We start from the raw sequence: 21,326 nt of genomic DNA, 5'->3' as shown, positions 1-21,326 counted from the left end.
TCCATAAAAATAACAGTTTTGCCACCGTGCAAAGTTCATTTAGTTTGATTGGCCATGTCCTCGCCAAGCAGCTTTCTGATTAGAGCTGGAAGACACAGGCTGGGCGCGGTGGCGACCCTGGAGTCCCAGCTACTGGGGAGGCTGAGGTGGAAGGATCACTTGAGTCCAGGAGTTTCCAGCCAGTCTGGGCAACATAGCAAGACCCCGTCCCTTTTTTTAAAATTGGAAGGCATAAAGTCTATACATTCTACACTGAATCATGAATATACTACGGAGAGTGTGCAGAACGTAAACCTTGAAATCCCACACTCCAACATCATGTATGTCCATGAGCAGGATTTGCACTTCACTTCGTACTGGATGTAAGCACCTCAGCTGGCGTCCTCTTGCCGCAGTGGTCAGGCCGTCAGAGCTGAGGCCTTTCACTACAACAAGTAGTGTTCGGTCCGAAACAGGACGGGGGGCTTCGTAGCCGGCTTGCTGGGGCCTCCAGGGAGCAGACTTGCTAAAGAGCGCGGGCACGTTCATCGTGTGCAGGAGCTTCTTGAACGCCCTGGGGAAGGTGCCCAGCTCGGCCTGGGCCTTGGTGACCTGCTCCTCCATCCTGGCCACGCGGCCGCCCGCCATCCTCACGAAGGCCTCCAGCCCGTCGATCCTGCTGCAGATGTGCCGCATCTCGGCGGCCTTCGCGTGGATGCGCGGCACGCCCTGGCTGACGACTTGGGACGAGTCGCCGCGAAGCGTGTCCGGCATGTCCACGAACTCATCCACTCTGGTGAGCAGGTCCTCCAGGCTGGCGTCCAGGCCTTCGACCTCGGGCCGCGCCCCGGCCCGGGACAGCAGGCAGGTGGCGTAGCAGCGGCAGGTCGCGGCCCGGCGCACCGTCCTCCGCGCCCTCGTCCCCCCACGGCCCCGAGGCGCTGCTGCGGCTCTGGGACACAGTGCCACTGTCCCCGCTCCAGGCGGCGCCCTGAGGCTCGGCCTCTTCCGCCAGCCCCTCGGGCGGCGCTCCGCTATCTGAGGAGCTACCCTCCATAGCCCGCGACCGCCAAATTTCTATGAGTGCGACTGTCAGATCCCACACATGGGGCTGCTGAATCGGTGCTGCGTGTTCAATATTTTGGTCCGGGTGTGGTGGCTCACACCTGAAATCGCAACACTTTGGGAGGCCAAGGTGAGAGGATCGCTTGAGCCCAGGAGTTCAGGACCAGCCTGGGCAACATAGGGAGACCCTGTCTCTACCCAAAAAAAGAAAAAAAAAAAGAATTAGCCAGGCATGGTAGCGCACACCTATAGTCCCAGCTACTCAGGAGGCTGAGGTGGGAGAATCACTTGAACTCAGGAGGTCAAGGCTGCAGCGAGCTGTGATCAAGGCACTGCACTCCAGCCTGGGTGACAGAGCAAGGCTCTATCTCAAAAAAAAAAAAAAAAAAAAGAGTTTTATATATGCTGCTCAAATTACTCTCAAACATTTTCTTTTCTTTTCTTTTTGAGACAATTTCGCTCTTGTTGCCCAGGCTGGAATGCAATGGTGCGATCTCGGCTCACCGCAACCTCCGCGTCCCCGGTTCGAGCGATTCTCCTGCCTCAGTCTCTCAGTCTCCCGAGTAGCTGGGATTACAGGCATGCGCCACCACGCCAGCTAATTTTGTATTTTTAGTAGAGACGAGGTTTCCCCATGTTGATCAGTCTGGTCTCATACTCCTGACCTCAGGCAATCCACCCACCTCAGCCTCCCAAAGTGGTAGGATTACAGGCATGAGCCACTCCGCCCGCCTCTCAAACATTTTCGTAATAATTATATGTGTATGTGTGTGTGTATTTTTTAAAAAACAAATACTGACTAGGCACGGTGGCTCATGCCTGTAATCCCAGCACTTCGGGAGGCCTAGGCGGGCAGATGACGAGGTCAGGAGATTGAGACCATACTGGCTAACACCGTGAAATCCCGTCTCTACTGAAAATACAAAAAAGATTAGCCTGGCGTGGTGGCAGGTACCTGTAGTCCCAGCTACTTGGGAGGCTGAGGCAGGAGAATGGCGTGAACCCAGGAGGTGGAGCTTGCAGTGAGCCGAGATCGTGCCACTGTGTTCCCGCCTGGGCAACAGAATGAGACTCGGTCTAAAAAAGAAAAAATTACTGATACAGCACATACTATGTTCTGGGCACTGCTCTATGTTCTTTACAAATATTTGTTTAACCTTCACAACAACCCTATGAGGTAGGCATTATTGTTATTATCCCCATTTTACAAATGGGGAAACTGAGGCCAAGAGAAGTTATGTCACTTGTCCAAGATCACACCACTAGTAAGCGGTGGAACTGGGAGGATTTGAGCCCAGGCATGTTGGCACCATAGTCTGTCTTCATGACTACCATATCCTACTGCTTATGAGAGTGAGGCCGGGGGCCTGGGACACCTGCTCTCTTCCCTTCCAGGAAAAGTAAAAGAGTATTCCAGGGCCAGGCATGATGACTCATGCCTGTAATCCCAGCACTTTGGGAGGCCGAGGCAGGTGAATCACCTGAGGTCAGGGGTTCGAGACCAGCCAACATGGTGAAACCCCATCTCTACTAAAAATACAAAAATTAACCAGGCATGTTGGTGGGCGCCTGTAATCCCAGCTACTTGGGAGGCTGAGGCAGGAGAATCATTTGAACCTGGGAGGCGGAGGTTGCAGTGAGCTGAGATTACACCACTGCACTCCAGCCTGGAGGACAGAGTAAGACTCTCTCTCAAAAACCAAAAAAAAAAAAAGAATAAAACTTAAAAATAAAAAGGATTCCCAGCAGTGGCTGCAATTGTGAGCACAGAGCATGCCTGGGGGTGAGGGCTTAATAAAGGCAATAAGCAAAGGAATGACTTGCCAGAGCCTTCTCCCTGATTTCCTTTATTCTTACTCAGACTCCTGGCTTCCTTTGTTCACCCAACTGAGCATGAGTTCTGGCTTGCCACCAGTAGCCTGTGCCCTTCTCTGAGCCTTTGTTCCTTCATCTGGAAAGTGGAGATAATAACAGGGCTTACATGAGGATGACATGTATGAGAATAAAATAAGTGGAAGCACAATTTCAGTCATTTACTCAAGAATGCCCAGAGCCCTGATTGTGTGCCCTTTACTCTCCTAATTCCATTGTTGGTCATCTTGGCAACTTCCAATCCATTGCCCTTATAAACACCACCAACCTCACCACTATGTGAACATCCTTGTGCACATTTTTTTTTTTTTTTTTTTTTTTTTTTTTTTGCATTCACTGAATTATTTCTAGGAGTAAATTTCTAATTGTGGAATTGCTGGGTCAAAAGGAGGGGAATTTTTATTTATTTATTTATTTATTTACTTACTTACTTACTTACTTATTGAGATGGAGTCTTGCTCTATCACCCAGGCTGGAGGGAGGGTAATCTTTTTCTTTTTTTAGATGGAGTTTCACTTTTTTTTTGCCCAGGCTGGAGTGCAATGACACGATCTCGGTTCACCGCAACCTCCACCTCCCAGGTTCAAGTGATTCTCCTGCCTCAGCCTCCACAGTAGCTGGGATTACAGGCGTGTCCCACCACGCCCGGCTAATTTTGTATTTTTAGTAGAGACGGGGTTTCTTCATCTTGGCCAGGCTGGTCTTGAACTCCCGACCTCAGATGATCCACCCGCCTCGGCCTCCCAATGTGCTGGGATTACAGGTGTGAGCCACTGCACCTGGCCAATTTTTTTTTTTTTTTTTTTGGAAACAGAGTCTCTCTCTGTCACTGAGGCTGAAGTACGGTGGCATGATCTCGGCTCACTGTAACCTCCATCTCTCTGGGAATACAGGCATGTGCCACCACACCCAGCTAATTTTTATTTGTTTGTTTGTTTGTTTAGTAGAGACTAGGTTTCACCATGTTGGCCAGGCTGGTCTTGAACTCCTGATCTCAGGTGACTCGCCCACCTCCACTTCCCAAAGTGCTGGGATTATAGGCGTGAGCCACAGTGCCTGGTCGATTTATTATCTTTTTGAGACAGAGTCTTGCTCTGTCTTCCAGGCTGGAGTGCAACGACTTGATCTCGGCTCACTGCAACCTCTGCCACCCGGGTTCAAGTGATTCTCCCACCTCAGCCTCCCAAGTAGCTGGGACTACAGGCACGTACCCCAAGCCTGACTAATTTTTGTATTTTTAGTAGAGACGGGGTTTCACCATGTTGGCCAGTCTGGTTTGAACTCCTGACCTCAGGTGATCTGCCCGCCTCAGCCTCCCAAAATGCTGGGATTACAGGTGTGAGCCACCATGTCCAGCCTAAGTGTACATTTTTAAATAACTAAAAGAGTATAATTACATTGTTTGTAACACAAAGGATAAATGCTTGAGGGGATGTATACCCCATTTACCCTGATGTGATTACTACGCATTGTATGCGTCTATCAAAATATCTCATATTTAATGTATACACCTATAATATACCCACAAAAATTAAAAATAAAAAACAAAAAGGAGCAATTTTAAAAATAAAATAAAATGTACTGACTTGATGAAAAATAAAAGACAATTTAAATATTAGCCATGCATGGTGGCATACACCTATAGTCCCAGAGTTCCAGTTACTTGGGTGGGAGGATTGCTTCAGCCTGGGAGGTTGAGGCTGCAGTGACCTGTGATCATGCCACTGCACTCCAGCTTGAGCAACAGCGGGAGACCCCATCTCTGAAGAAAGAAAGAAAGAAAGAAAGAAAGAAAGAAAGAAAGAAAGAAAGAAAGAAAGAAAGAAAGAAAGAGAGAGAGAGAGAGAGAGAGAGAGAGAGAGAGAGAGAAGGAAGGAAGGAAGGAAGGAAGGAAGGAAGGAAGGAAGGAAGGAAGGAAGGAAGGAAGGAAGGAAAGAAAGAAAGAAAGAAAGAAAGAAAGAAAGAAAGAAAGAAAGAAAGAAAGAAAGAAAGAAAGAAAGGCCGGCCACACGTGCAGCCTCAGGCCTGCTGGCAGGACCTAGGAAGGCAGGGCGTGAAGACTTCTCTTTCCTCTCCTGCCATGGATACAAGATGGGGACCTGCTGATGGCCACCATTCTCACTGGCCATTTCTAAACTGGGCTTGTCACACGAAAACTGTTCCCAGGCAGAGTCAAGGAAATTCCTAAATCAATAATGATCTGGGCTGGGCACGGTGGCTCACGCTTGTAATCCCAGCACTTTGGAAGTCCGAGGCAGGCTAATACTTGAGGTCAGGAGTTCAAGACCAGCATGGCCAGCATGATGAAACCCAGGCTCTAGTAAACACACACAAAAAATAAGCTGGGTGTGATGCCGCGTGCCTGTAGTCCCAGCTACTTCGGAGGCTGGGGCAGGAGAATCCCTTGAACCGAGGAGGCAGAGGTTGCAGTGAGCTGAGATCGAGCCACCGCACTCTAGCCTGGGCGACAGAGCAAGACTCTGTCTCAAAAAAAAAAAAAAAAGAAAAAGAAAAAAAAGAATGATCTGGAAGGAGAGCTTGGTCCTGAGAGGCACCCCCCACCCTTTCCCTTCTCAGTTGTGCATGGCTGCACTTCCCTCTCCTCTCCAGCCCGCCAGCGCACACAGTGTATAAGATCCCTACTTATAGTCCAGCCAGGCCACCGGGACCATCCCAGGACACTGGGGTGTGAGTGGCAAATTGGAAAGCACAGGGGGGCCCTGTCCAAGGCAGAGAATCAGGAAGGCTGCTCTGAGGAGGAGCAGGTAAGGCGGGAGGACAGAGGGGCAGCACATGGAAGGCCAGGAGGTGAGAGAGGGGCAGTCACATAGAGGAGGCTGGGCCACCTCCCGACAGCCACAGTGGGGACCATGGAAGATTTAGAGGCACGCCCTGCCACCTGTGGAGAATGGACCAGAGGGTCTGAACCTGGAGCAGAGTGGACTTGGGACCTAGATGTCTGCTTATATCTCTTGGTTACACCTTCTGTTCCCACCATGAAGATGAGTCATTCCCTAGTCCGAACAAGACCACGCTCCTGCGTCGTAGTAAGCATCATCTCTAGAAACCAAAACCCAGGCGAGCTGGTCGAGTGCAGTGTCTCACGCCTGGATAATCCCAGCACTTTGGGAGGCCGAGGCAGGTGGATCATTTGAGGTCAAGAGTTGGAGACCAGCCTGGCCAACAGAGCGAAACCCTGTCTCTACTAAAAATACAAAAATTAGCCAGGTAGTAGTAGCAAGCGCCTGTAATCCCAGTTACTCTGGAGGCTGAGGCAGGAGAATCGCTTGAGCCTGGGAGGCAGAGGTTGCCAGTGAGCCAAGATTGCGCCACTGCACTCCAATCTGGGTGACAGAGTGAGACTCTGTCTCAAAAAAACCCAAAAACCAACAAACAAAAAAACCCCACGCAAGCCCGCAGCCTGAAGTGAGTGCAAAATGAAAACCTCTCCAGGTCAGGGGTGAGCCTGGTGTCCTTCCTGCACCTGCACAAGCCATGGCCTCTATCCTGGTTCGTTCCTGCTGTTGTTACAGAATACCAGAGACTGAGTCATTTATAAAGAACAGAAATTTAGGCCGGGCGCGGTGGCTCAAGCCTGTAATCCCAGCACTTTGGGAGGCCGAGGCGGGCGGATCACAAGGTCAGGAGATCGAGACCATCCTGGCTAACACGGTGAAACCCCGTCTCTACTAAAAAATACAAAAAACTAGCCAGGCGAGGTGGCGGGCGCCTGTAGTCCCAGCTACTCGGGAGGCTGAGCCAGGAGAATGGCGTGAACTGGGAAGGCGGAGCTTGCAGTGAGCTGAGATCCGGCCACTGCACTCCAGCCTGGGCAACAGAGCGAGACTCCATCTCAAAAAAAGAACAGAAATTTATCTTCTCACAGTCCTGAAACTGGGAAGTCCAAGATCAAGGCACCAGCAGATTCGGTGTCTGGTGAGGCCTGCTCTCTGCTTCCAAGATGGCGCCTTCTTCACACATCAGAAGGGGTCAAAAAGGGCGAATGCTGTGCAGAAAAGAAAGGAGGGCCAGGCAGCCCTCTGAAACCTCCTTTACAGGGGCATTAATCTCGTCCATAGGGTAGAGCTCTCATGACTCAATCACTCCCCAAAAAGTCCCACCTCTTAATGCCATCACCCTGGGGCTGAAGTTCCAACATCTAAATTTTTTATTTTATTTTTATTTTTATTTTTGAGAGGGTGTCTCACTCCAAGACAGGGTTTCACCAGGTTGGCCAGGCTGGCCTCGAACTCCTTACCTCAGGTGATACACCTGCCTCGGCTTCCCAAAATGCTGGAATTATAGGCGTGAGCCACAGCGCCTGGCCTACTTTTTATCTTTTTGAGATGGAGTGTCGCTCTGTCACCCAGGCTGGAGTGCAGTGGCATGATCTCAGCTCCGCCTCCCAGGTTCAAACGATTCTCCTGCCTCAGCCTCCCAAGTAGCTGGGATTACAGGCGCCCACCACCATGTCCAGCTAATTTTTTTGTATTTTTAGTAGAGACGTGGTTTCACCATGGTGGCCAGGCTGGTCTCGAACTCCTGACCTCAGTGATCCACCCACCTCCACCTCCCAAAGTGCTAGGATTACAGGCGTGAGCCACTGCGCCCAGCCCCAACATCTAAATTTTGCAGGGACACATGTATTGAAACCATGGCACCCTCTGTCTGGCATGCACCTGCCCCACCACAGGGGTCCACCTGTTCCAGCCTCCCCAAGCCACCTGCTGCAGGAAGTCCTCCGCAAGTCACCGGCCAGTAGTGGCCTTGCCTGCCTTGCGCTTCCAGCCTGGTCTCTCACTGGGTTTGTCTGAGGCCCTGAACACGTTCATCCAGGCATGTCCCAGCTGTTGGGGTTCAGCTAATCTCCACCTCCCTCCTGTGGCCCCAGCCTTTGGCCCAATGCCCCACAGAGAATAAATACAGGCCACAAGCAAACCTCCTCTCTGTCTGACTTTTCTGTGTTCGCCACGCCCAGCCCAGGCCCTGGCACCAAGCAGGCATCATCCCATCCTCCATTCACCCGTCCATTTGCCAAACACACATTGAGCGCTGCTCTGTTCCAAGTTTGTGCTAATGGCTGGTTGCACCCATGTTGAATAGAATAGACCAACCCCAGCATCTTAGTCAGCTGGGGAGGAGGCACTGGAGGGGCAAAGGCCTGGAAGGCTCCTGACCCAGCCTGCAGAGAGGCGGGAGGGAGATGTGGATGGGGCCAAGCCAACCTGGTGAGGCTGAGAGGCGAGTTTCCCAGAAGGCCTCCCTCGGTGCTTCCTGCATAGGAGCTTTTGAAATTGGAAGGGAAGCAGCGACCGTTGCTCTCTGAAGGTCACAGGAGGCAGCCATGGTGACCGGCAGACCCAGTGGCCTGGGGGCTCCAGCTTGTCCTCGCTGTCCTCCACCCTGCGCTCGGTCTTCCTGACTGCTGGCCTGCTGACCAGCGGTGGTCCCAGGCCCACCCCAGAGGCTCCCCAAAGAACTCACAGAGGCAGCAGCTACACAGAGGTGATAGCTCCCAGGGGACCCTCCAGGAGCGTCCCCCACATCCCTTCTGGCAGCCAGACACACCTGGCTTCTCAGACTGCTGGGAGCTGTCCGCTCTGACCCCCCCGTGTCCCCTCTGGGCCTTCACCTCCAGCTCCTCCCATAGTCGTGTCAGGCCATCCCCATAATGAATCTGCATCCCATAATACCCGCAGTGGCTTTGCTTCCCTGATTGAACCCTGCGTGAGACAGTGGTTGGTACTGGTGATGCTTCCGGGGGAAGAGAATCTTAAGGACGGGAACCCAGCATCAGTTCTCCAATCTCAGTGGATTTAGAGGCGTTCAGACCCTGCTGCTAGGGCCAACACTGGGGCTCCATGGCACACAACAGTGGAGCAGTCACATAACCCCTGGAGCCAAGGCCCACAGAGGGCTCAGGTGACCAAGTCACTCCTGGCATCAAATGTGTGGGTGGAAATAAAGGGCACAGGGACTGGGGGGTCACTTGGTTGCCTTTAAGTACACTGGAAAACTAATGAGAAAAAGAGATGAGCTCAGGGCTTTCAATTCCCAGATCAAGGTTTTTGGTTTTTTGTTTTGTTTTTCTTTGTTGTTTTGTGTGTGTTTGTTTGCTTGCTTGTTTGTTTTGAAAGAGAGTCTTGCTCTGTCGCCCAGGCTGGAGTGCAGTGGTGTGATCTCGGCTCACCGCAACCTCCACCTCCCGGGCTCAAGCAATTCTCCTGTCTCAGCCTCCCAAGTAGCTGGGACTACAGGTACATGCTACCACACCTGGGTAATTTTTGTATTTTTAATAGAGATGGGGTTTCACCATGTTGGCTAGGCTGGTCTCGAACTCCTGACCTCAGGTGATCCACCCACCTCAGCCTCCCAAAGTGCCAGGATTACAGACATAAGCTACTGTGCCCAGCCCCCAGATCAAGTTCTGAGTGAAGAGCCAGACATTGTCCCTGTGCCTGGAGACCCTTTAGTGCCCCCTCGTGAGGTGGTCCTCCACCTGCCATTGCTCCTAGACCAATAACCAGACTCCAGACCTCACAAGCTTTGGGTGATCAGGTCCCAAGTGGGACCTGTGAGCAGGCATCCCCTGCAGCAGAAGAACCGCAAGATGTGGGCAACTTCTACCAACAGGGGAAAGGGGAAAATCACTGGGAGAGACCCTAGGGGCACGGCATAGCACGGAGGGCGTATAATGTTTGTTCTGGCCAATTTATGGACATGTAGAGGTGCACTAAGCAGAGAATCTGAGTCACTGAGTTAGCTCAAGCAGCTAGGAGTGGCTCTAATGGTGTGCTTGGTTGGTTCATTGAAACCTGGACCCAAAGGTGATCTATAATGAGTGAAGCTGAGATGCCAAAATTCCCTTAGTATAGTGTGGAAGAAAGTATTCAAGAGATTAGAGAGATTGGCATGCTGGAGTGGACTTATAATTTAAGACTTGCAGGCTGGGCACAGTGACTCACGCCTGTAATCCCAGTTCTTAGGGAGGCAGAGGTAGGAGGATAGCTTGAGCCCAGGAGTTGGAGACCTGCCTGGGCAATATAGCGAGACCCTGTTCTCCACAAAAAGGAGAAAAAAAAAAAACAAAAAACAAAAAACAAGTGTAACTCCCCTTAAGACTTGCTCACTTGGCCGGGCGCGGTGGCTCAAGACTGTAATCCCAGCACTTTGGGAGGCCAAGGTGGGCGGATCACAAGGTCAGGAGATCGAGACCATCCTGGCTAACACGGTGAAACCCCGTCTCTACTAAAAAATACAAAAAAACTAGCCAGGCGAGGTGGCAGGCGCCTGTAGTCCCAGCTACTCAGGAGGCTGAGGCAGGAGAATGGCGTGAACCCGGGAGGCGGAGCTTGCAGTGAGTCGAGATCCAGCCACCGCACTCCAGCCTGGGCGACAGAGCGAGACTCCGTCTCAAAAAAAAAAAAAAGACTTGCTCACTGGCCCCCACACTATGTTCTCTGTTCGGGTGGAGGGGCAGGGAGACACAATTGGTGACCCCAAGAACAAAGTAAGTGGGCAACCTAATACAATCTTAATTTATTTTTATTTATTTATTTATTTAATAGAGACAGGGTCTTGCTGTGTTGCCCTGGCTGGTCTTGAACTCATGGGCTCAAGTGATCCTCCCACCTCAGCCTCCCAAAGTGCTGGAATTACAGGCATAAGCTACTACATTCAGCCTTACAATCTTGATTTGTATAACCAGAAAAGTTCTAGCTCTGGTAAGTAAAAAATCTCTGTTTTGAAGCAACAAGCTAGAGAATACTATGAGACATGAGACCCTCAGCCAATTCCCAGGGGGAGCAGTTGATAGACTCAGAGCCCCTTGAATGAAAGGGGAGGCTGGAGCCCCTTACGGAAGGACAACCAAGAGTGTATGTTGTAAATCTTAGTTGTCCCCCAAAGCAATCTAAGGCCATCTGCCAGAGTGACTATGCATCGGATAAGGGGAAATAACCAGGTATCTTAGGGATGATTAGATGATGGCTCTGAGCTGACATTAATTCCAGGAGGCCCAAAAAAGCCACAGTGCTCCAGTCAAAGTGAGGGCTCCTGGAAGTATTCTAGATATTTACTACTGCTTAACAAACCATGGCCATTATGTTAGGTTGTTCTTGCATTGCTATATAGAAATGCCTGAGATTAGGTAATTTATAAAGAAAAGAGGTTTAAATGGCTTACAGTTCTGCAGGCTACACAGGAAGCATGGCTTCTGATGAGGCCTCAGGAGGCTTTTACTCACAGGTGAAGTAGGAGCTTGCATGTCACATGATGAAAGCTGAAGCGAGGCAGGGGATGGTGCCACGCACTTACAAAAGACCAGATCTGATGAGAACTCACTATCGCAAGGACAGCACCAAGCCATGAGACGTCCACCCTCATCACCAAAACGCCTTCCACCAGTCCCCACCTTCAGCACGGGGGATTAGAATTCAACTTGAGATTAGGGTGGGGACAAATATCCAAGCTATATCAGCCATTTTCTTTCTTTCTTTCTTTTTGTTTGTTTGTTTGTTTGAGACTGAGTCTCGGTCTATCACCCAGGCTGGAATGCAGTGGCGCCATCTCAGCTCACTGTAACCTCTGCCTCCTGGGTTCACACCATTCTCCTGCCTCAGACTCCCGAGTAGCTGGGACTACAGGCACCCGCCACCACATCTGGCTAATTTTTTGTATTTTCAGTAGAGACGGGGTTTCACTGTGTTAGCCAGGATAGTCCCAATCTCCTGACCTCCTAATCTGCCCACCTTGGCCTCCCAAAGTGCTGGGATTATAGGCATGAGACACTGTGCCCAGCCCACCATTTTCTTATGTCTCATTATCTTGGGGGTCTGGAGTTCAGGAAGGGCTCAGCAGGACATTCTTCTGTTCCTGGTAGTGTCAACCTAGATCACTCAGTGGTACTCAGCCGGTGAGGGAGACAGGATGGGCTGCTCTGGAGGGTCCAAGACAGCATCTCTCACTTATCTGATGCCTTGGCAGGGATGGCCAGAAGACTGGGCTCAGCTGGGACTGCAAACCAGAGTGCTTAGTGTGGTGGTGTCAGGGTAGTCAGACTTCTTACATAGAGACTCAGGGTTCTATGAACAAAGGCTCTATGTAACACCTTGTATGACCTGGCCTCAGAAACCACATAGTGTCACTCCTGTTACACTCTGTTGGTTGAAGTAGTCACAAGCCTACTCAGATTCAAGAGAAGGGGGCATAGACCACCCTTTTTTTTTCCCAGACAGAGTCTTGCTCTGTCCACCAGGCTGGAGTACAGTGGCACAATCTCAGCTCACTGCAACGTCCACCTCCTGGGTTCAAGCAATTCTTGTCCCTCAACCTCCTGAGTAGGTGGGATTATAGGTACTCACCACCATGCCTGGCTAATTTTTGTATTTTTAGTAGAGACAGGGTTTCCCCATGTTGGCCAGGCTGGTCTCAAACTCTTGACCTCAAGTGATCCACCCAGCTTGGCCTCTCAAAGTGCTGGGATTACAGGCATGAGCCACCATCCAGGCCAAGACCCCACTTCTCGATGTGAGAAATGTCAAAAAGTGTACGGTCCTATTTTAACAATATGGCAGGAGATCCAGTAAATTAGAGAGTTTTATTCAAGTCCAGCTCACGTGAACCCACTGGGCCCATGAACAGGGTTATTTCCCCAGTTCTGGAATGCACAGTTGGAACTATCAGACTCAGCAACTGGCGGTTTCCTGACCTGTGGAGTAAGGTCTGTCATGGTAGGAAAAGCCAGCTGGAAGCCCCCTACCATGATAGTAAACCAGAAGCAAATCACATTCCCTACCTCCCTGAAGGGATTGCAGAGACTGGTGCTATCATCAAGGACTTGAAGGAAGCAGCAGTGGCGATTCCTACCACATCCCCATTTGCTCACCTATTGGGTCTGTACAGAAGACAGATGCATCTTGGAGAGTGGCAGTAGATTATCACAACCTCAATCAGGTGGTGATTCCAATTGCAGCTACCATTCCAGATGTGGTTTCTTTGCTAGAGATAGTCAGCACATCTGGTACCTTTTTGCTGATCAGAAGCTGTTTATTTTCAGTTGGCAGGGCCAGGAATACACCTTCACCATTCCTGTTTCAAGGTTATATCAATTCTCCAGCCCTCTTTTATAATGCAATCACAGTGACTATGATGTCTCTCTTTCACAGAAAATCACACTGGTCCACTGAGCCCCCTCTAGGACTCCATTACCCAGAGAGATCAGACAACCACCTGGTGGCAGGTCAGTTACAGTGGACCATTTCAATCATAGAAGAAGCAGCATTTTGTTCTTATTGGCAGAGACCCTTATTCTGAATATGGATTTGCCTTTCTGCCAAACCACCGTGGACTTACAGAATGGCTTCTCTGCCATCACTGTATTCCACACAGCTCTGCTTCTGACCGGAGAATTCATTTTGCAGCAAATTAAGTGTGGCACTGGGCCCATGAAATTCACTGATCTTACCGATCTTACCATATTCCTCATCACCCTGAAGCAGCTGGCTGCATAGAATGGGGTCTGAAGACACATTTTCGGCATCAGCTAGGGGTCATACCTTGCAGGGTGGGACAGGATCCTCCAAGACGCAGTATGGGCTCTGATGCAACATCCAGCATGCGGCGTTACTTCTCCCATGGCCAGGACTGAGGATCCAGGTGTCCAAAGACAGGAAGGGAAGCAGCTCTTCCCGCTGTTATCCCTGACTGCCTGCTCACAAAGTATTTCCCATCCCTGCATTTATGAGTTCACAGAGGAGGAATGTTCCCACCAGAGGACACAACAACAGCTCGACTAAACCAGAGCTGAGGCTACATCTGACCACAATGGGTCCTTTATGCCTCTGAACCCACAGCAAAACCAGGGGGTGATTAGTACTCACGGGTTGCTAAATATCAAGCAGAAGTAAGTGGGCTTATTTGGAATGGAAATTACAACAACCCGATTCAGGCAGGAACACTAAAGACACAGACCTTTCAGGAATGAAAGTTTGGGTCATCCTTCCAAGCAACAGCCTACAACCCGCTGAGCACCTGATGAGGACAGAGACAACATGGAAGGGGTGGTGCCAAAAGGACTGACATGAGTCCTGGTCATGTGACCTGTTGCAGAAACAAGAACTGCGGTAATTACTAGTATTTCCTCCTTGAAATTTCCTTCTATATGAACATACAGTTAACCCATGAACAACACAGGGGGTTTGGGGCACCCACCTCCCTCGCAGTCACAGATCTGCATATAATTTCTGACTCCTTCAAAACTTAACTACTAATAGCTTACAGTTCTGTTTTTGTTTCTGAGACGGAGTCTCGCTCTGTCACCCAGGCTGGAGTGTAGTGGCGAGAGCTTAGCTCACTGCAACCTCCACCTCCCGGGTTCGAGCCATTCTCTTGGCTCAGCCTCCTGAGTAGCTAGGACTACAGGGCCCACCACCACGCCCAGCTAATTTTTGTATTTTTAGTAGAGATGGGGTTTCACCATGTTGGCCAAGCTGGTCTCGAACTCCTGGCCTCAGGTGATCCACCCTCCTCAGCCTCCCAAAGTGCTGGGATTACAGGCGTGAGCCATGGTGCCTGGCCTAACTAATAGCTTACCGTTGACTAGAAGTCTTATCGATAACAGGAACTGTTGATTAACACAAATTCTGTATGTTATATGTGTTCTACACTGTGTTCTTACAATAAAGTAAGCTAGAGGTTGAGCATGGTGGCTCATGCCTGTAATCCCAGCACTTTGGGAGGCAAGGCGGGAGGATTGCTTGAGGCCAGGAGTTCAAGACCAGCCTGGGCAACATAGTGGGACCCCGTCTCTACAAAAACATTTAAAAATTAGCCAGACATGGTGGCATGCGCCTGTGGTCCCAGCTACTTGGGAGGCTGAGGTAGGAGGATCACCTGAGCCTGGGAGGTCGAGGCTGCAGTGAACTGTGATTAGGCCACTGTACTAGGATCTGGGTGACAGAGCAAGACGATGTCTCAAAAAAACAAAATCAAATAAAACAGTAATCTAGGGAAAAGAAAATGTTATTAAAAGAATCATTAGGAAGAAAAAATACATTTCCTATTCATTTGGTGGAAATGGATCATCATAAAGTTCTTCGTCCTCGTCTTCATGCGGAATAGGCTGAGGAGGAGGAGGAGAGGTTGGTCTTGCTGTCTCAGAGGTGGCAGAGATGGAAGAAAATCCACATATAAGTGGAGCAGACTCAGACTGTTCACAGGTCCACTGTATTTGCAAGTATAATCAGTTCTCTTTCTCTCTCCCACCCCCTTATTTTATAAGGTAAAATGCATCCATAGCAGTTACTCTTTTTTTGTTTGCTTGCTTTCCTTTATTTTTGTTTGTTTATTTTTAAATTTAATGGTACCGCTCCTCGCGGAGTGGGGCTAACTCGTAGGCAGTGTGCCCAGAGTCAGCTGCTGACAGTTAATGTTGTATCTCTGTGTTCACCTTCTAGGATCTCAAGGGGAGTGCAACCTGGCTAGAAGAGGGAGAACCATGGCCCAGAGGGAGGAAGGAAGGATCTTTGCGGCCTCTTGCTAGAACACAGGTGCAGGCGCATGGAGGCGGTGGCTCTCCCTTGCCAGCAGCTTCCCGTGGACTACGAGACGTGCCCTGCACGGTCAAGGCTAGGTGTGCCTCTCTTCTCATCCACCAATGGGTGAAGCTTCCTCTGATCCTCCGATTTCTCCTTCCAGTTGTCACTTTGCAGGTACCCCACAATTGTGCCAGGCCTCGCCCTGTAATAAATCCCTGAACTTGAAGCGGGAATTGACCTCTTGGGGACCCTGGATGACACCTGACTGGAGCAAGGGAACCCTCCAGCAAGGGCCACAGGTGAGGAGGGAGGAGGGAGCCACCCTAGGAGAGGCTGTGGAGAGGAGGGTCCTTCTCCCCTGGGGCCTGGAAGCCCCTGCCAGTTGCCATCTGCATGAGGGAACCAGCGAGACACAACCCACACTATCAAAAACTGCCTGGAGCCCACGGTGGACACAGAGCCCTCAGCACCCCGCCCGCCTGCCCTGCGGCTGCCTCGTTGTGTGGCCTTGGGCCAGCCCCGGCCATTCTCTGTGTCTGTCTCCCAGTCACACACAAAGGGGGAAGACTTCTTTATAAAAGCTTTTCCGGCCTCCAAACTTGCTGAATCTCTCTCTTTTTTTATTTTAATTTTTGATTCTTGTGGGTACATAGCAGGTGTATATATTTATGGGGTAAATGGGATATTTAATATAGTTATGCAACGCATAGTAAACACATCAGGGTAAATGGGGTGTCCATCCCCTCAAGTATTTATCCTTTGTGCTACAAACAGTCCAATTATAGTCTTTTAGTTATGTTTTTAACGTACAATTAAATTATAATTGACTCAAGTCACCCTGTTGTGCTAGAGTGACTATACTGGTACCAAATACTAGGCCTTATTCATTCATTCTAACTATTTTTTTGCCCAATAACCATCCCCACCTCCCCCTGCCTCACCCTTCCACTCCCCTCCTGGCCTCTGGTAGCCATCATTTTACTCTCTATCGTCTTAGGTTCAATTATTTTAATTTTTAGCAGCCACAAATAAATGAGAACATGCAATATTTGTCTTTCTGTGTCTGGCTCATTTTACTTAACATAATGACCTCCAGTTCCATTCACATTGTTGCAAATGATAGGTTCTCACTCTTTTTAATGGCTGAATAGTACTCCATTGCGTAGGTGCATATTTTCTTTATCTAATCATCTGTTGATGAATGTTTAGATTGATTCCAAATCTTAGCTATTATAAACATTGCTGTAACAAACACGGAAGCACAGATATCTCCTCGATATACTGATTTGCTTTATTTTGGGTATATACCCAGCGGTGGGATTACTGGATCATACAGTAGCTCTATTTTTAGTTTTCTAAAGAACCTCAAACTGTTCTCCACAGTGGCTGTACTAATTTACAATCCCACCAACAGTGTACAAGCATTCCCTTTTCTGCACATCCTTGCCAGCATTTGTAATTGCCTGACTTTTTTTTTCTTTTTTTTTTTTTAAGATGGAGTTTCGCTCTGTTTCCCAGGCTGGAGTGCAGTGGCGTGATCTCGGCTCACTGCAACCTCCACCTTGGGTTCAAGCAATTCTCCTGCCTCAGCCTCCCAAGTAGCTGAGACTACAGGTGCCTGCCACCACGCCCAGCTAATTTTTTTGTATTTTTAGTAGAGATGGGGTTTCACTATGTTGGCCATGCTGGTTTCAAACTCCTGACCTCAAGTGATCCGCCCACCTCAGCCTCCCAAAGTGCTGGGATTACAGGCAGGAGCCACCGCACCTGGCCGATAAAAGCCATTTTAACTGGGATGAGATGACATCTCATTGGAGTTTTGACTTTCCTTTCTCTAATGATCAGTGATGCTGAGCACTTGCTGAATCTCTTATGGGAAATATCTGGTGTAAGATAACAGGTCCCCCTACCAAAAACCACACACACACACACACACACACACACACACACACACAGCAAGGCTGGGTGCGGTGGCTCACGTCTGTAATCCCAGCACTTTGGGAAGCTGAGGCAGGTGGATCACTTAAAGCCAGGAGTTCGAGACCAGCCTGGCCAACATGGTGAAACCCCATCTTTACTAAAAATACGAAAAATTAGCTGGATGTGGTGGTGCATGCCTGTAATCCCAGCTACTCGGGAGGCTGAGGAACAAGAATCGCTTGAGCCCAGGAGGTGGAGGTTGCAGTGAGCCAAGATCAAATCACTGCACTCCAGCCTGGGTGACAGAGAGAGACTCTATCTCAAACAAACAAACAAACAAACAAACAAACAAACAAACAAGAAAAACAGGTGTTCCTGCCCCTCCATTACTGACTCATACTGTTAGAGAACATGGCCCCATCCCCTGGGCCGGCCCCACAACAGGCTCAGGGCCATGTCCAAAGTCTAGAAGGGGTAGACGATGGTGCCCGGTGAGCCAAAGGCCTCGGGATCCTGACTGATGAACAGAGGGCTGCAGGGCTGAGCACAGCGGGGGACAGCTCCCCTTCAAACTTCAGGGCATGCGATCAATGGCACTGTGAATAGCCCTAGAAGGGCAACTGGGCCGGGACGATCATCCCATCTGTACAGCAGAAAAAAGCCAGGCTCAGAGGGGAAAGTGACTTCTCCAAGGTGCCACAGGAAGTAAGAGGTGGGGGACCGGGTCCTCCTGGCTCCTCGGCCCTCCCTGGCTTAGTGGCTTCATTTTCTGGTGCTGCCATAAACCGAGTGGCTTCAGCAATTGGAATTACTGTCTCGGCATCCTAGAGGCCAGAAGTCAGATCAAGTTGTTGGCAGGGCTGGCTCCCCCTGCCTGTGGGGCAGAATCTGTCCCAGGCCTCTCTCCCAGCCGCTGGTGGTTTGCTGGTGATCTTTGTGTCCCTGGGCTTCTAGAAGCATCACCCCGACTTCCACCTTCATCTTCACATGCTGTTCTCCCTGTGGATGGGTCTCTGTGTCCAAATTTCCTGTCTGTATAAGGACACCAGTCACCAGTCGTATTGGAACGGGGCTAACTCTAATAACCCCTTTATTCGGAGACAGGACCTTTACAGGTGCACGATAAAGACACTATCTCCAAGTAAAGTCACATTCTGAGGCTCTGGGGATTAGGACTTAAATATATAAATTGGGGGTGGGGAGGGCACCATGACACAGTTCAGCCATAACCAGTGGCTGAGAGCCCGGACTTGCTAACCCAGCTCTGCTCTGAACCCAAATAATTCCTGAATGATTCTACTGTTCAGTTTACAGGGGGCTGGTCACAACTAACTCCAAAGTCACAAAACCAGGCTGTCTCCTGGAGACGTGCCTGGGTGGAGCGAGCAGGCAGCAGACGGTCCCCTCCTGAGGGCCTGGTAGGTCAGCATGGCAGCTGCTGGGAAAGGCAGCCTCCTACTCCACCCAGCTCTCCCCATGCCAGGGGCCTGGCACTGTGGGTACCACACGCATTCTCTCATTTGATTTCACAACCACCTGCAAGATAGGGATAAACTATTCCCATTTTACAGATGAGGAAACCGAGACTCAGAGGAAGGAATTCACCTGGCCATGGTGTCACAGCTGATAAGTGACAGAGCCAGAATTCAAAGCCCTAGCCAGGCATGGTGGCTCATACCTGTAATCCCAGCACTTTGGAAGGCCGAGGTTGGTGGATCACTTGAGGTCAGGAGTTTGAGACCAGCCTGGCCAACATGGTGAAACCCCATCTCTACTAAAAATACAGAAATTACCTGGTGTGTTGGCAGACCCCGGTAATCCCAGCTACTTGGGAGGCTGAGGCAGTAAAATCGCTTGAACCCGGGAGGCGGAGGTTGCAGTGAGCCAAGATCGCACCATTGGACTCCAGCCTGGGTGACGGAGTAAGACTCCATCTCAAAAAAAAAAAAAAGAATTCAAAGCCCTGCAGCCTGGCCACCCCCTCCCCAAGCCTGAGATCTTGACCCCTCTCACTGAGCCATAGAAATGTAATATGGGGTCCAGTCTACTGCCTGTAGGGCCTGATTGGTGAGTGAGGCAGCAAGGGAAGAGGAAGTACAGGTCCCATGACTGTAGCCCCAGACACCAGCCCCAGCAGGCCTCCACAGCTGCTACTGGGGAGCAGTCAGGCCAGGGCTGGAGCTGCTTCTCCGGCTCCAGGTGGCTGGCGCCTCCCCCTCCAAGCCTCAGATCTGCTGCTGTGGAGAGGGGGACAATAATTCCCGATGGTTTAGGCTGCTGGCAACCTCCAACAAGATCCACCAGGTGTAGATGCAGAAACCCAGGATGGCCATGTGTCCCGTAAGGGCAGGGCCTGCACCTGTCTTAACCCCTGCTGGGAACCTGAGCCTAGCGGAGCCTAACATGCTGCAGGCACTCAGTAAAAGCACAACATTGGACTTCTAGCTAACATAAAGATGAATAATTAGGCTGGGTGCAGTGCCTCGCCCCTGTAATCCCAACACTTTGGAAGGCCAAGTGGGAGGATTGCTTCAGCTCAGGAGTTTGAGACCAGCCTAGGCTAGGCAACATGGTGAAACCTTGCCTTTATAGAAAATATAAGAATTAGCCAGGCATGGTGGCACGCACCTGTTGTTCCAGCTACTAGGACTGAGGCAGGAGGATTGCTTGAGCCCAGGAAGTTGAGGCTACAGTGAGCCATGATGGTACCAATACACTCCAGCCTGGGCAACAGAGTGAAATCCTGTCTCAAAGAAAACAACTGGATAATTAGCAAAATCACAGCTTTTCAGGGCTGAGGTCACAGGGAAATCAACCAATCTCCAAGGACAGAAGGGACCTGATGGCACAGATGCCAGACACCATACAAACTTAGAAGAAGAATTCAACTGCTATGATTTGAATGTGTCCCCAGAAATTTAATACCCAATGCAACAATGTTGGGAGGTGGAGCCTAATGACAGGACTCTGCCCTCAGGAATAGATGGATGAATGCTATTATCACAGGAGTGGGTTCATTATTGCTGGAGTGGGTTTCTATTTTTTTTTTTTTTTTTTTTTTTTTGAGACAGAGTCTTGATCTGTCACCCAGGCTGGAGTACAGTGGCATGATCTCAGCTCACAGCAATCTCCGCCTCCCAGGATCAAACAATTCTCCTGCCTCAGCCTCCCAAGTAGCTGGGATTACAGGTGTCTACCACCACGCCTGGCTAATTTTTGTAGGTTTAGTGGAGATGGGGTTTCACCATGTTGGCCAGGCTGTTCTTGAACTCTTGACCTCAGGTGATCCACTCACCTTGGCCTCCAAAAGTGTTGGGATTACAGGCGTGAGCCACCATGCCTGGCCTGGAGTGGGTTTCTTATAAAAGGATAAGTTTGGCTCCTTTTGCTCTCTCTTGCCCTCTCTGCCCTTCTGCCATGGGATGACATAGCAAGAAGGCCCTTGCCAGATGCTGACCCTTTGATCTTGGATTTCCCAGCCTCCAGAACCATGTGCCAATAAATTTCTGTAATTATAAATTACTCAGTCTATGGCATTCTGTTATAGCAGCAGAAAATGGACTAAAACATCAGCTAAAAATTTCAGCAACTTGCTAAATGTGGAGTGCAAGCTACTGTGAAGTATAGAATCTCTAGGAGCTGCAGACACAAGGAGAATTTTTACCCACTCTCAGGCTCTTCTCTAGGTACATCACCAGGTGCTCATAAGAAAGGTTGGGGCAGGGCAAGAGGCCCGAGAAAGTCCCCTGCAGTCCCTGCAAGAAAGCATGAAGCTCCTCTCACTGTCTCTATTTCCATTCTCTCCTTTATGGGACAAAAGCCTTAAGCAGTGGGGTCAAGGTGGGAAAGGCCCTCAAGGCACAGATGAAGACACATTGCAGGTGAGGGAATCAAACAGAAAAACGCTCTTTATTTTAGGGGAAGGGCAGAAATACATCCTGGGCTCAAACTATT

At 50.0% G+C, this 21,326-nt stretch overlaps 1 pseudogene; it reads right to left on the bottom strand.

The window, feature by feature from the left end:
* Window positions 1-425: 425 nt before the first annotated feature.
* Window positions 426-2,357, bottom strand: LOC103239869 (biogenesis of lysosome-related organelles complex 1 subunit 4-like; annotated as a pseudogene).
* Between the last annotated feature and the right edge of the window lie 18,969 nt (window positions 2,358-21,326).

Source organism: Chlorocebus sabaeus, chromosome 12 (genome assembly GCF_047675955.1).
Source record: "Chlorocebus sabaeus isolate Y175 chromosome 12, mChlSab1.0.hap1, whole genome shotgun sequence".
NCBI lineage: Eukaryota > Metazoa > Chordata > Mammalia > Primates > Cercopithecidae > Chlorocebus > Chlorocebus sabaeus.
This window is presented reverse-complemented; position numbering and strand designations above follow the sequence as displayed.